At 40.8% G+C, this 13,247-nt stretch overlaps 1 protein-coding gene across 7 annotated transcripts in view; it reads right to left on the minus strand.

The window, feature by feature from the left end:
- Positions 1–13,247, minus strand: part of IMPG1 (interphotoreceptor matrix proteoglycan 1) — a 180,081-nt gene that overhangs the window by 146,747 nt on the left and 20,087 nt on the right. The gene's annotated exons all lie outside the window — the stretch shown is intronic.

Raw genomic sequence — 13,247 nt, forward strand, 5'->3', positions numbered from 1 at the left:
GACAGGGAGCCATCTTATTTGTTTTATTTCTCTTTGTAAACCGCCCTGAGCCATTTTTGGAAGGGCGGTATAGAAATTGAATTAATAATAATAATAATAATAATAATAATATCTTATCTTATCTTATCTTATCTTATCTTATCTTATCTTATCTCTGTAGTGTTTGCTTGCAACATATTGGTTGATCACAATTATTTTGCCCTTTTATTTAGTTCTGTTTATTTGCAAAGGCATTTACTCTCTTTTTGCACAGTGAAGACAGCTGTTGAAATACGTTTATTCTTTCATTATAATTCAATTGTAGATAGGGAGACATCTGTCACACTCTACTGACCTTTCATTATTGCTTAACATTTCTGTAACATTTCTCTTGTTCACAATTTTGTGCAAATGTTGACTCATGATTCCCAATGGTACTTCTTTTAGACATTTTAGTTCCGACTACAGCAGCTCCCTTCCATCACCATGGCTATCCTCTTCCTATTTCCACCAAATTGGAAACAAACTAGAGCCATTGGCATCAGCATCCCATTCATGGCAGGACTTGATAATGCCAGCTATAGGGTGATTTTATTGGTTTATGACAAATTTAATAGAAGGCATCATTTAGCATCACGCAAACTGCTGGCTGGAGTGAAAGAGGGGGCAAATTCCAAAAAGCTGCAGAAAAATATATAGAACCCACTGATACAATGTATTTCATTCTCTAAAGCAGGAATTCTCAATGTTGGGTCCCCAGATGTTACTGGACGTCAACTCCCATAATCCCCAACTAAAGGCCACTGGGGCTAGGGATTATGGGAGTTGAAGTCCAATAACCTCTGGGGACCCAACATTGAAGATCCAAGGGCTCTTTGTTGTTCTGGGGAACAAAGATAATTTCTTCCCATGGCACGGAGTACCATGATATGGCCCATAACCTATGAGTTAGAAGGAATCCTCTTTGTACCCTAGATAAAGGCAACTTGTCAAAACAAGGAGCCTTTTCTCAAGATTACATGGGAGAAGATAAGGGCAGGTGGAAGGGAAGGCAGCAGAAGCTTACCTTTCCTGCAGACAATCCAGGGGTGGGGGCAGGATCTGCAGCTGCCACAGGAAGCACAGAGGTGCAGGGCATGGGGCGCATTGTCCCAGCCCCTGGAAATCCCACAATACACCGGCAAGTACATGGTGCCTTATGGGGATCTCCCCAGCGATGAATGGGCACTATATCAGTGTTTCAGCACCAGCTGAAAGCAGCTGGCAATGACACGGTCAGGTAAACAGGGTCCAGGGAGTGCTCGCTCCCTTAACTTGGTTTAAGAGCCTGGCTTAACTGGATTTGCTGCCAAGGTGCTGCAGGGAGCTGGTTGGCTCCTGGCGGTCCTCATGGTCAGCCAAGCCCAGGCTTATTTGCCCTAGTCCAGTCTTGGCTGCTTGTGAGAACAGCCTCTGGGACTATATAATTTATCACATCAATATATAAGCAAACAAGCTTGCATCATACATATACTGTACACCTATACTACAGTGCACTCCAGGATTTTGTGATGGTAAAAATGACAATGAAGCCTTTGCCATTCATTGGCTGAATTGCATGAATGTTACATTGAGTAAAGACAGGCAAAGACCTCTTGCTGCCATTCCGATCCACTGAGTTTACTACTAATATTAATATTTATATACCACTCTTCAACCAAAGTTCTCAAAGCACTTTACATAGAAAAATAAATAATGCATAAATATGCTGGGCCCCTGTCCCCAAAGAGCTTACAAGCTAGAAAGAAACATAAGGCCTCTGGAGGGATGCTGTGCTGTGGTTGGATAGGGCCAGTTGCTCTCCCTCAGCTATATGTAAGAGAATCACCACTTTAAAAGATGTCTGCTAAGTTAGCAGGGGTTAACTGAGGAGTTACATTTGCTCCCAGACTAGGAGCAACAAAAGACAGAGGAAGCAATCTAAAAAAAGGATAGATAGATAGATAGATATTTGATTGATTTGATTTCTATACCACCCTTCCAAAAATGGCTCAGGGCGGTTCACACAGGTAAATAACAAATGTGATATATGGGTAAAATGCTTTAATCCTATATTCTCTGGCTATTAGTTGGTTAAAATGCTGAGATTAGGGTGAGACAGGGCAGGCAGAATGGCCTAGAGGAGGAGAGGACAGACAGAGAAACCTAGGAAAGAAGGAAGCTGGGGCTTGTGAAAACAACAGCTCAAGGAAATCAGAGAAGCCAATGAAAGGGAGTTGGGAGTGAACCATAGGAATAGGGTGAAAGAAGAAGAGAAATATGGAGAAATATGTAGATTGAATGGGCAGGGAACATAGGTGCTACAAATAGTGCTACATTTAGAGCTGTTGAAATGCATGATAGACCAAGTGCTACAGATAGAGATGTTGAAATGCATGTATTCTTTGAAATGTTCAGCAAGGTCTCTGGCTGTGGGTCTTCAGTTTAATGTCATTGTTCCACTACGTAGCTTTCTATAGCCCTTTATGTGCCTCTTTCCCTACAAACTGTGGTTTGGATATGTATTAATGAGATTGGGTTTATAATACAATACCTTTCCCCAATAGATTCCAGTTTCATGCCCGCTTCATCATGTTGCCAAAGTAGAGTAGATAAATTCCTCCACATATTTGGCCAGCAGTCCTTTTTTATGGCCCAACATTTTTTTTAAAATAAAGTCCATTATACTCAACCATAAGTGTCACCAGATATTTACTTAGATTATGTGTCTGACCTAACATCTCTCATGAGCTAGAAACCTTGAGGAGAGCTCCTAGGCCTTGTCTCAGAGCCTTTTCTACTTCTGATTTACTTTACTTTATACCTACATGGCCACTGGTGTCCACATATCTGAGATGGAAGGAGAAATGTTCAGAGATCTTAAATATTCAGAGATTTTAATAACACATATGCATATGAAATACAATACACAATATACAAATCTGCAATGCAGAGCAAACATATGCCATGAGGGCATAAAATGAACATGTTGAAATATGAAAAATTCTGGAGAAAATGGAAATAATTGCTTGGAATCAACCTAAGGTTGAAAGCAGGGGTGCAGCGTCCATTGTGCGAATGGGTTAGAAGAACCTGGGCTGCTATGTTCCAGGGGCCATGCCTGGTACCCCAGGCACACCCCTGCGTCTGACTCCAGATGTGGGGGCGTGGCTGGGGTGGCAGGGAACTCCACCGGCAGCCTGAACAAGAGCTGCCGGTGTCCTCGCTAAGCCACTGGTTGAAAGCTACAAAAATAAATTATTTCTCTAATATAAGTGCTGTCAAAATGTAGAGACCAGTGCTTGATTGATCAATGAGGCATACTGCCTTCAGAGTATACCAATTATTAGATATAAAAGATGCATCAAATTCAGGAACAAAACCACCACTAGATGACAACCCCCTCCCTCCAAAAAAATTACCAAGCAGGTAATTTGATTAGCTCTTTTATACTTGCTGGCAAGCAATCTAAAAACAAGTATTACATTTTCAGCAAGTATACGCTGATATACTAACGGGAAAACTAACGGGAATTTCAATAATTAAATACAGATCAGTCTTTAGATGTGGCAGCTGTGTAAATCAACAACCAGGCAGAATAAGCTTATATTATAATGTGCACACTGGAACACAATCTGAACAAAGAAATAATGCATGCGTCTGTCTGCTGACTAAAGAAGGGCTGCCATCAGATGTAACATAGAACCACTGTTTCAATGGACCCACGGTTCCAAGCCCCTCCCCCTGCTCTCGCATCTGCATTCAGACAAAACAGAGAGCTCCTTCTCTGCAGTCTTGCTGACTGCAGAGGGGAAGGGTAACTGGTGGCCGGGGCTTCCTTCTTTAATGAAGGACAGCGCTGGCAGCCAATAGCAACTGGAGTAAGGAGAAGCTTCCTTCCTTAACTCTGGTTGCAGAAGGGGGAAATTTGCCAGCATTCCGATGTAACTCTGGCACCACAGAACTGGAGTTAAAGGCAGTGGAACTCACTACAAACTGAAGGTTCAAAATACAGGTGTGTGTAGGGGGCACAGGTACACTTTTTTAGCTGAAACTGTGGTTGCCTGCATTCAGATGTGCAGTTTCTGAAACTGGAGGTGAAGGGACCTCCAGTTTTGTGTTATGTGCGAATGTGGTCAAGATGTATCAATACCAGCTATATGCAATAGTGCCTCACTCCAGGAGCTTTGTGGTTGCTGCAGTTTGTACACCGAGTTCCTGCAGAAGTAGCATTCCCCATTCAGTTCACTATATGGGAAAGGTCCATGCACAGAATTTCCCCCTTTGCTGAAATGAATGGGGATGCCTGTCTATACACTTGGTACAGATAATGAGGATGTTAGTGGGATAGCTCCTGCTTGTATGGAGCTCTGGCTCAGTATGTGATGAAGCTGATGGTGTGTGACGAAACTGATGGTATTATCTGGTAGTAACAGTATCACTGATAATAATTCCTCCTTCCCGGAATGGACACAGCTTATTAAAACTGTTGTTTCATAGTGCATTATCTGCTGTGAAACAAGAATGCACCAAGGGAATGGGCATACACTGGTAATATATAAATCAACAAAATATATTGATTTAAAGAGGAAGGAGAAAGAAGACTGGCTGACATCCAGAGCAACGGAGTATGGTGCTCCTAACAGCGGCACCCCCACAGAGCTAGCCCCCCTGCTGGTCTCAAAGTGCAGGCGGTCTTGCAATCTTGCACAAGAGCAGCACAAATACTTGTAAGCACTTGCCTGTGCTCTTGAAGTGATCTCTCAGAGTAGAAACGCATCACTTGACTCTCAGTGGTGTGTTTCTGCTCTAACAGTAAACGACTGGAGTAGAGGTAAGCTCCAAGTAGTTGTGCTCTTGGCACACATCCTAAGCTCCTGAGCCACTCTGAATGGAGTTTAAGTGAGGCGGGATAAAAATGTTCTCAAATCAGAATAAAAATTATTATAAACATTGCTTGAATGAAGTTACTGGCTATTTCATACATGAATACCATTGAGAAAAGGAGCATTCCTTCTGATGTAATTCTGTACAAAAGGTACATAGATGATTCGATCATTATCACCTCTACTGAAAAGCGGGTAGATGAAATATTTGAAAATAGGGAAGGGAGTATAAGATTCACGAGGGGGAAACCAGATGAGGAGGACTGTCTTCCTTTTCTAGATAAGGAAATAAAATTAAGAAATAATTATTTAGAGACCAAATGGTACAGAAAATCAGCCCAAAAGGCTGATTGATGTATCAGTTTATATGAATGAAGTTCATGAAAACAGTCAAATGCAGGGACATTCAACAGATTCATTTTAATCTAATCCTAGGGTATGTGCTAGATGAGATACAGAAGCTACATAAGTGTTTGACTGCTTCTCTGGCTTTTGGCCATTATGGCTGAGGATGATGGGAGCGACCCAAATCTGAGAACACCTGAAATATGCAGTGTGTGTGTGCACGTCTGTGTGCATGCATTTGTGGAGGATCTGATCTGTTACTCCTCTTGCTGAGGAGCTGCTGATGTGTCTCACAAATACTTTACCACACTGAAAAGAAGAGACACCTGGAGATACTGTAGTACAAATCCCCTAAATGAGTACTGAGACCTCTGCAAGGACCTAGAATCTTGGTGAATAAATCTTATGAAGACGGCACTACGCTAGTGACATTGTCTTCGGAATAGGTTTGAAGTTTGTCAGTAAACTCTCACAGCACATTAAAGCTGTAACAACTCTAAAGGGTACCCTAAAAATTGTTCTATTTGTATAGTTTACATAAAATAGTTTATCGCAAATCATATTGCATCCATATTGTTTCCACGAAGAGGTTAGTAGAGAGAAGAAGCTATATATGACAGTCACATCCCTTCATAAACTTCTTATAGCTTAGAAACTACAATAAATGGTGACATTAAAAACAGAATCACTGTATAGACTAAAACAGAGTGAGCAATTGGAGCTTCCTGCTAAGAGTGCAGTAATTTAAAACACAGGCACTTCATTGTGACCTGTTAATCTGGATCATTATTGGGCAGAGAGTCTTTTATTGGTAATAACTATCTTGTCCTTGTGCACCAGAGTTCTTGTTCATTTTACCTGTCTGTCTATTAGGCAGTACTCATTGTAGTATTAGGGTTCAACATACAATATATCTAGTGTAACTGTTAAATATTCACTGTCAATATCTTTTAATAATAAAAAATTATTAATAATTGATATTTTATTAAAATAATATAGTACTAGGGAACAGAAATGTATAATTATAAAATAGTTGTTTGGAAGCAGATGGATTCTGGCTGACAGAATCAGCCAGAAGTTTTGACAAAGTTCTTTCTCAAAGATTTTTGAGAAAATGTAACAGTCATGGGATAAGGGACAGGTTCATGTGTGGACTGGTAACTGTCGGAAGGACAGGAAACAGAGGGTAGGTATAAGTGGACAATTCTGTACTGGGACTACTGCTTTTTAATTCATTCATAAATCATATAGAAGTTGGGGTAAGCAACAAGGTGGCCAAATTTGCAGATGACAACAAACTATATTGGGTAGTGAAATCCACAAAAGATTGTGAGGAGCTCCCAAAGGAGCTCACTCTAAACTGGGTGAGTTTGGCAACAAAATGGCAAATATAGTTCAGTGTTAGCAAGTGTAAAGTGATGCATACTGGGGCAAACAATCAAACAAACAAACAAACCCCACCAACCTCAAATATACACTGATGGGGTCTGAGCTGTTGATGAGTGACCAGGAGAGGGATCTTGGGGTCATGGTAGATAGCTCATTGAAAGTGTTGACTCAATGTGCTGCAGCTGTGGAAAAGGCCAATTCCATGCTTGGAATCATTTGGAAGGGGGTTGAAAATAAAACTGCTAATATCATTATGCCCTTATACAAAACTATGGTGCGGCCACATTTGGAGTACTGTGTATAGTTCTGGTTACCACACTTCAGAAAGGACACTATAGAACAGGAGAAAGTGCAGGAGAGGGCAACCAAGATGGTCAGGGGTCTAGAGCACCTTTCTTTCGAGGCAAGGCTACAACATCTGGGGCTTTTTAGTTTGAAAAAAAGATGACTGCGAGGCTACATGATAGAGATAAAGAAATATGGGAAATATATTGCCAAGAAATATAGAACCAACAAAAGGAAGCACTTTTTCACACAATGCATAATTAACCTATGGAGTTCTCTGCCACAAGATCTGGTGACAGCCACCAGCCTGGATGGCTTTAATAAGGATTTAGATAAATTCATGGAGGTCTATCAATGGCTACTAGTCTGAGGGCTATAGGCCACCTCCATCCTAAGAGGTAAGATGCCTCTAAAGATGCCTTTACTGGTTGCAGGGGAGCAACAGCAGGAAAGAGGGTATGCCCTCAGCTCTTGCCTGTGGGCTTCCCAGAGGCATCTGGTGAGCCACTGTGTCAAACAGGATGCTGGACTAGATAGGCCTTGGGCCTGATACAGCAGGGCTGTTCTTATGAAATCATGATTAATAAAGCACCAGTGCATCGGGAGAAGTACTGGTGCTTCTGAAAAGTTCAACTAACTCAGCTTCATAACTGACTGAGTGTTGGGGGCAAATTTCAATGAACTCCCCTTCCCCAGGAAGTGTTCTGTGCCACCTGAAAATATGTCCCCAAGGGAATCTATTTTTGAGTAACACAGAGGGCTGGTGTGTGCTCTCTCTCTCTCTCTCTCTCTCTCTCTCACACACACACACACACACACCACCTCCTCCAGTGCAGTGTTAGTCTGGAACTCTTCAGAAGAACTGGTGCTACACCAATCCTTTACCCACTGTACCAATGCTTCATTAATTAGGATGTCATGTCAGCCAGTATAGACATTAAAATCATTTCTGTTAGGAGAGCTATTCATGCTACCTTTCCAGAGATGGAGGCATTCTCACAGACTTCACTTTTAGAATATAAAGGAGTCCTGCAGCAGAAATAGTCATGTGTCTGCAGATCATCCAGTACTTCAGCTTATAGTATAGCCCTTCTGAACAGAATATTTATTTTTTGAACCAGCTCTGAGCAATACGAGTATTGATGGTACCGATAATATAAGGAACAATTCTGATGTGGACCTTTTAGTGTGGATATATTTAACCATCTTCTTGAGGTCAGTTATATAAACAGAGATTCTTAACAGTTGCTACTCACTGCTGAATAACGGGAAGTGGAAAGCCAGAAGTAATTAGAATCATTTCTCAAAGCACATAGAAAGCTTTTGTCTGCCTGACTGAACAAACTGGAGAATATTTATTCTCTGAACTAAAACTCACAGTAAGCCCCCATGAATAAATGCTACATGACCCTCATATTTTTTCTGAAAAGGCAAAGGACACAATGCACAAGAAGTATGTGAGTTAATTTAATTTAATTTAATTTAATTTAATTTAATTTATTTATTTTTATAGCACCTCTCATAAGATATCCCAAGGCAGTTTACAAAAGTTAAAAACAATACAATTCCATAAAAATCACATTTAAAACCTTAAAAACAGTTAAATTTAAAAAAACAAACACAAAAAACCCTCATTAAAAAGACAAATGGAAGCAGGAAAGCTGAGAGTTCAATACACCAGAAAATCAGAGAAAACAAAGGTTCACACCTGCATATTAACATACCTTCCCTTGAATGGGGAAATAGGGGCATGGTGGCAGGTATGCATTAATTGCATGATGATTTAAGTGTGTGAAACAGCCAACAAATACCACTTTCAAAACTTCCATGCCTTTTGATGTCATAGGAGACCAGTCATTGGGTGATACATCATCAGTTGATGAGGCGTTGACATATAATATGTGAATCATCCCTATGACTCCTTGTGATAATTCAATGCATGTCAAGACTTATGCTAATTTCACATTTTCCATGTTATAGCTGAAAGACTCAATGTGGCAGATCCCATTATTAAAATTTATTTATTTGATTGATTGATTGATCACCCCTCCAAAAATGGCTCAAGGCAGTTTACAACAAATAAAAACAATTAAAATCAATTAACAATTAAAATCAAAACTAAATCAATTAAACAATTAAAATCATTTAAACATTAAAAACATTAACATTAAAATAGTTTAAAACCAGCATTAAAAATTTAAACCATAAATCTAATTAAAAGCCTGGGTGAATAAATGTGTCATCAGCACCATTTTAAAAGTTGCCAGAGATGGGGAGGCTCTTATTTTAACAGGGAGCACATTCCAAAGTCCAGAGGCAGCAATGGAGAAGGTCCGTTCCCAAGTAGCCGCCAAGCGAGTTGGCGGCAACTGCAGGCAAACCTCTCTAGATTATCTCAACCGGTGATGGGACTCATTTTGTCCCTATACTGTTGGGAACTCTCTCAGGGTAAATGTGGAACATTTCTACATAGTACTTTACCCTCTTCCACAGTAATAATATTATCAAAAGTATCCAAAGCTTACTTCATAGTTTTTGCTGTAAACTGGCCAGAGATGGACGTTTGGGGCAGGGTACAAATACTAGATAGATAGATGGATGGATAGATAGATAGATAGATTCCTTTTATTCACTGTATAATCGTCCCTTGCCTATCACAGGTTTCCCAGTCATGGCTTTGATGGATAAATGACTGAGAAATTGTGACCACCCTCACCAACTGTGACCTGAGTATCTGCAGTTTGGTGATTTTTTTTTTAAACAATTCTGGGGTGTGTGTGTTTGGTAATTTCAAGGGATCATTTCTGGGGGTCAGGGGGTTATTTTCAGGGGTATGGGGTAATTTGTGGGTGTTTTATGGTGGCCAGGGGTCATTTCTAGGGTCAGGGTACATTTCCAGGGGTCAGGGGGACATTTCCAAGGACCCAGGGGTCATTTTCGGATCGGGGGTCAGGGGGGGATTCTTAATTTTTTTAACCCTTATTTTGTTGCTTTGTGACCATGATTTCCCTAACCCCATTTGCCATCAAAACCAATGGCTCTCCAACTGCAAATTTACCAACCACGAGGGTCTTCAGGAACTGAACCCTCGTGGTTGGCAAGGGACGGCTGTATTCCTTTGAAACAAGGTTGACATGTATGTCTAACGATTTAGCTTGCTTCTAATAAACTCCTATTTTTGTGTGCTATTTTCGTAGTAATCCATTTAATGTTAACCACCAAATTAGAAACAATGCCCATCTGAATCACTGTAAAAAGTGTGTGACTATGTGTGTGGGATAGTACTAGAGTCCCTAGCGGAGATTCCCAGAGCTTAGTGTGGATGTGAACAAAACTGTCAGAAAGTATTCTAGCAATCAAATACATTTGTCTGTTTCTTTAATGAGATCGCTTGTAATCACTTGGAGGCAGCTTGCAGAACAAAGTAGGCTCGGATCTTTATTTTGGGGGTTTATGCAGTGGCATTTGGAATATTGTTGAAGTTGCAAGTTCAAGCCATAGAGGTGAGCATGAGCACATGAGAAAACAACTGCCCCACTTCATGCTGAGAACAAATGGGTGTGGGCTTCCTCTTGAATATCTGAGCTGAGCCAGGTGTATGCATGGGGGAATTCTGGCTATGTGTTAGTAAATATTCTGGTGGGAGGCATAATAAACCCTAGTAAAATTTGATGGCAGTGCACTAAATAAAAGCTTCCAAGCAGGCAACTACTCTTTATCTTTTTTCACAAGAAATATAAACCAAAGTTGCATGACCACTCTCCTAAGATCTTCTTATATTCTTCCACTGTATCGTGAACACGGCATGGTATATTGTTTTAAAAAGCTATGTTGCATTTAATAGTCTGGTTTTCTACTTATATTTAAGCAGGACAGACTAATGTCTTGCTGGCCTTGTGATAGCAAGCATGATTTGTCCCCTTAGCTAAGCAAGGTCCACCCTGGTTGTATATGAATGGGAAACTAAACATGTGAGCACTGTAAGATATTCCCCTTAAGGGATGGAGCTGCTCTGGAAAGAACATCTAGGTTCCAAGTTCCCTCCCTGGCATCTCCAAGATAGGGCTGAGAGAGATTCCTGCCTGCAACCTTGGAGAAGCCGCTGCCAGTCTGTGTAGACAATACTGAGCTAGATGGACCAATGATCTGACTCAGTATATGACAGCTTCCTATGTTCCTATGGCCTAAGACAGGCAAGCCTATTTCCCCTGTAGCAATACTTCAACAATTGAGTAGTACTGTACAATGATACAACAGTAAACTTACCAAAATATAGGTCATATAATGGAAGTTCATGTATTTGCATATCTGAAAGGTGGAATGTCTCTGAGACCATTAATTAAATTACTAGGTGATGAGAAGTGTGAGTACCCCAAGATACTCTAAAATACACTAAATTCTAGGATGTGATCTAAATTGTTGTTACCTTTTTACATATCTAAGAGTCAATGTAAAACCCACCAATTTCCATGGTAAGCTCCTTCTCTGCGATGATAGTCAGCACAGTGTGGTTCATCATATGGTTCCTTTTGATCACATGAAGAATTTTCACATCAATGACTGATGTTTCTGGTAGGAATGTGTGAACTAGCTCGACCTTGGTTGGCCATCAGACTGGTCTGGCTCGAGGGCTGGTCCCCGAGCCAGATCAGGCTTGGCTCAAGGTCGAGCCGAACCCCACCACCGCCAGCTCGAGGTGCTCTAATGTTTTTTTCTTAAACACTCACCACTTCTGGGGCGTTGCCACGCCCACAGGGGGGTGTCCCATGGTTCCCCTCCTGCTGGTCCCCCCGTCTCAAAATGGCCCAGTTCAGGCTTCCAGCCTGTTCTGGGCCATTTTCGACCCATTCTGGCCCTCTCTGTGCCAGCTGTTTTGGAGGCCACTGCGCATGTGCACTGGCCATCTGTGTGACTCCAGTGATCTACATGGTCAGTACGCATGCACAGCGGCTTCCAAAATTGCCCCCTCCAGCACAGAGAGGCCCAGAACGGGCTGAAAATGGCCCAAACTGGCCAGTTTTGAGCCCAGTGGGAGCCCAGTGGGGAAAGGGGGGACTGCTAGAGACTCCCCCACAGCCACAGCAGAGGCCCCTGGAGGTAATAAATGCTTAAACCTTTAAAAAAAAGTTAGAACCCCCAAACCAGTTCTAACAATTCAAATCTGAGCTGAGTTGAGGGGTCTGTTTGGGGTGGGGTGGGTGCTGAACATGCCCAGTTCTGTTTGAGTTTGCTTCAGACTCGAACCAAACCGTGCAAACTGTTTTTGTGCACACCCCTAGTTTCTGGAGTTTTCAACTACTAGTGTGGCAAGTTTCCACACAACTGAGAGTAGGACAAGAGGAAAATGCACATCACAGTTTGTTCAGGAGCAGCTGCATAACTTTTGATTGAGCTCTTACTTCAGCAAATACTAATTAACCAAATGGCGGAGTGGTCCTTTCATCTGAAGAAATCCTTGGAGTAGGTTATGCAATGCTCATTATTTTCATCTCTGCCCAGAGCCCAGCCAGAATGGGCATAAGATTGTTTCTGGGTGCAAATATCAAAATATATGTGTGCCTTTTCAAATAAGATTTCAAAAAAAAGAAAGGGACAGAAATTTTATAGTCATTTTTTCTTTTTTTAAAAATGGGACACTGTAACACACAAAAACCAGGACTATCTAAGGTAAATCTTTGGATCCATCATAAACACTATGCAATGCAATAATAATGAATTAAATTGTCATGTGCACTTTTCAAATAATAAGAAAAGGCAGAGATTTCATTATTTAATCTTTTCCTTATCCACTCCAGACCCAGGTAGATCTCTTGTGCTTTTTATAAGGTATCTCATCTGCTAAATGTTTAAAGTAGGGAAATCATTCTTTGGGAAATCATTCATAATCTCTGTCAGGAGGTTTCCCCAGATATTTTTTTTCTAAAATGCCCTCCAATTACTCCTTATTTCAGATGGGTTGAATCCTCACCAATACCATGAAGAGTGATAATGATCATCCTTATATTTCTGGGTAATTAAGTTTCCTCTACTTAATCATGGTTATTATATAATTCATACCATTGTTAATTCACAATACATCAAATAAGCTTATCTTAATGTTTAATAGAAAAGCAATGACTTTCTATCCACATTTTACTTCTTCTTCTTGCTACATATAAACCATTCACTTTTCCCTGTCATCCATGTGCTCCAATTTTAGAACAGTATTAAAGGATTACATTAACTGGATTGTGAAAAATGAAAGAATAACAAACAATAGTTTTAAAAAGCAAGAGCTGTGCTTCAACTATGATAAATTATGTTACCCTCCAGACAAATGCCCTCTACATTGATTAAATCATTGTC

This window comes from Hemicordylus capensis, chromosome 1, assembly GCF_027244095.1.
Source record: "Hemicordylus capensis ecotype Gifberg chromosome 1, rHemCap1.1.pri, whole genome shotgun sequence".
Lineage (NCBI taxonomy): Eukaryota > Metazoa > Chordata > Lepidosauria > Squamata > Cordylidae > Hemicordylus > Hemicordylus capensis.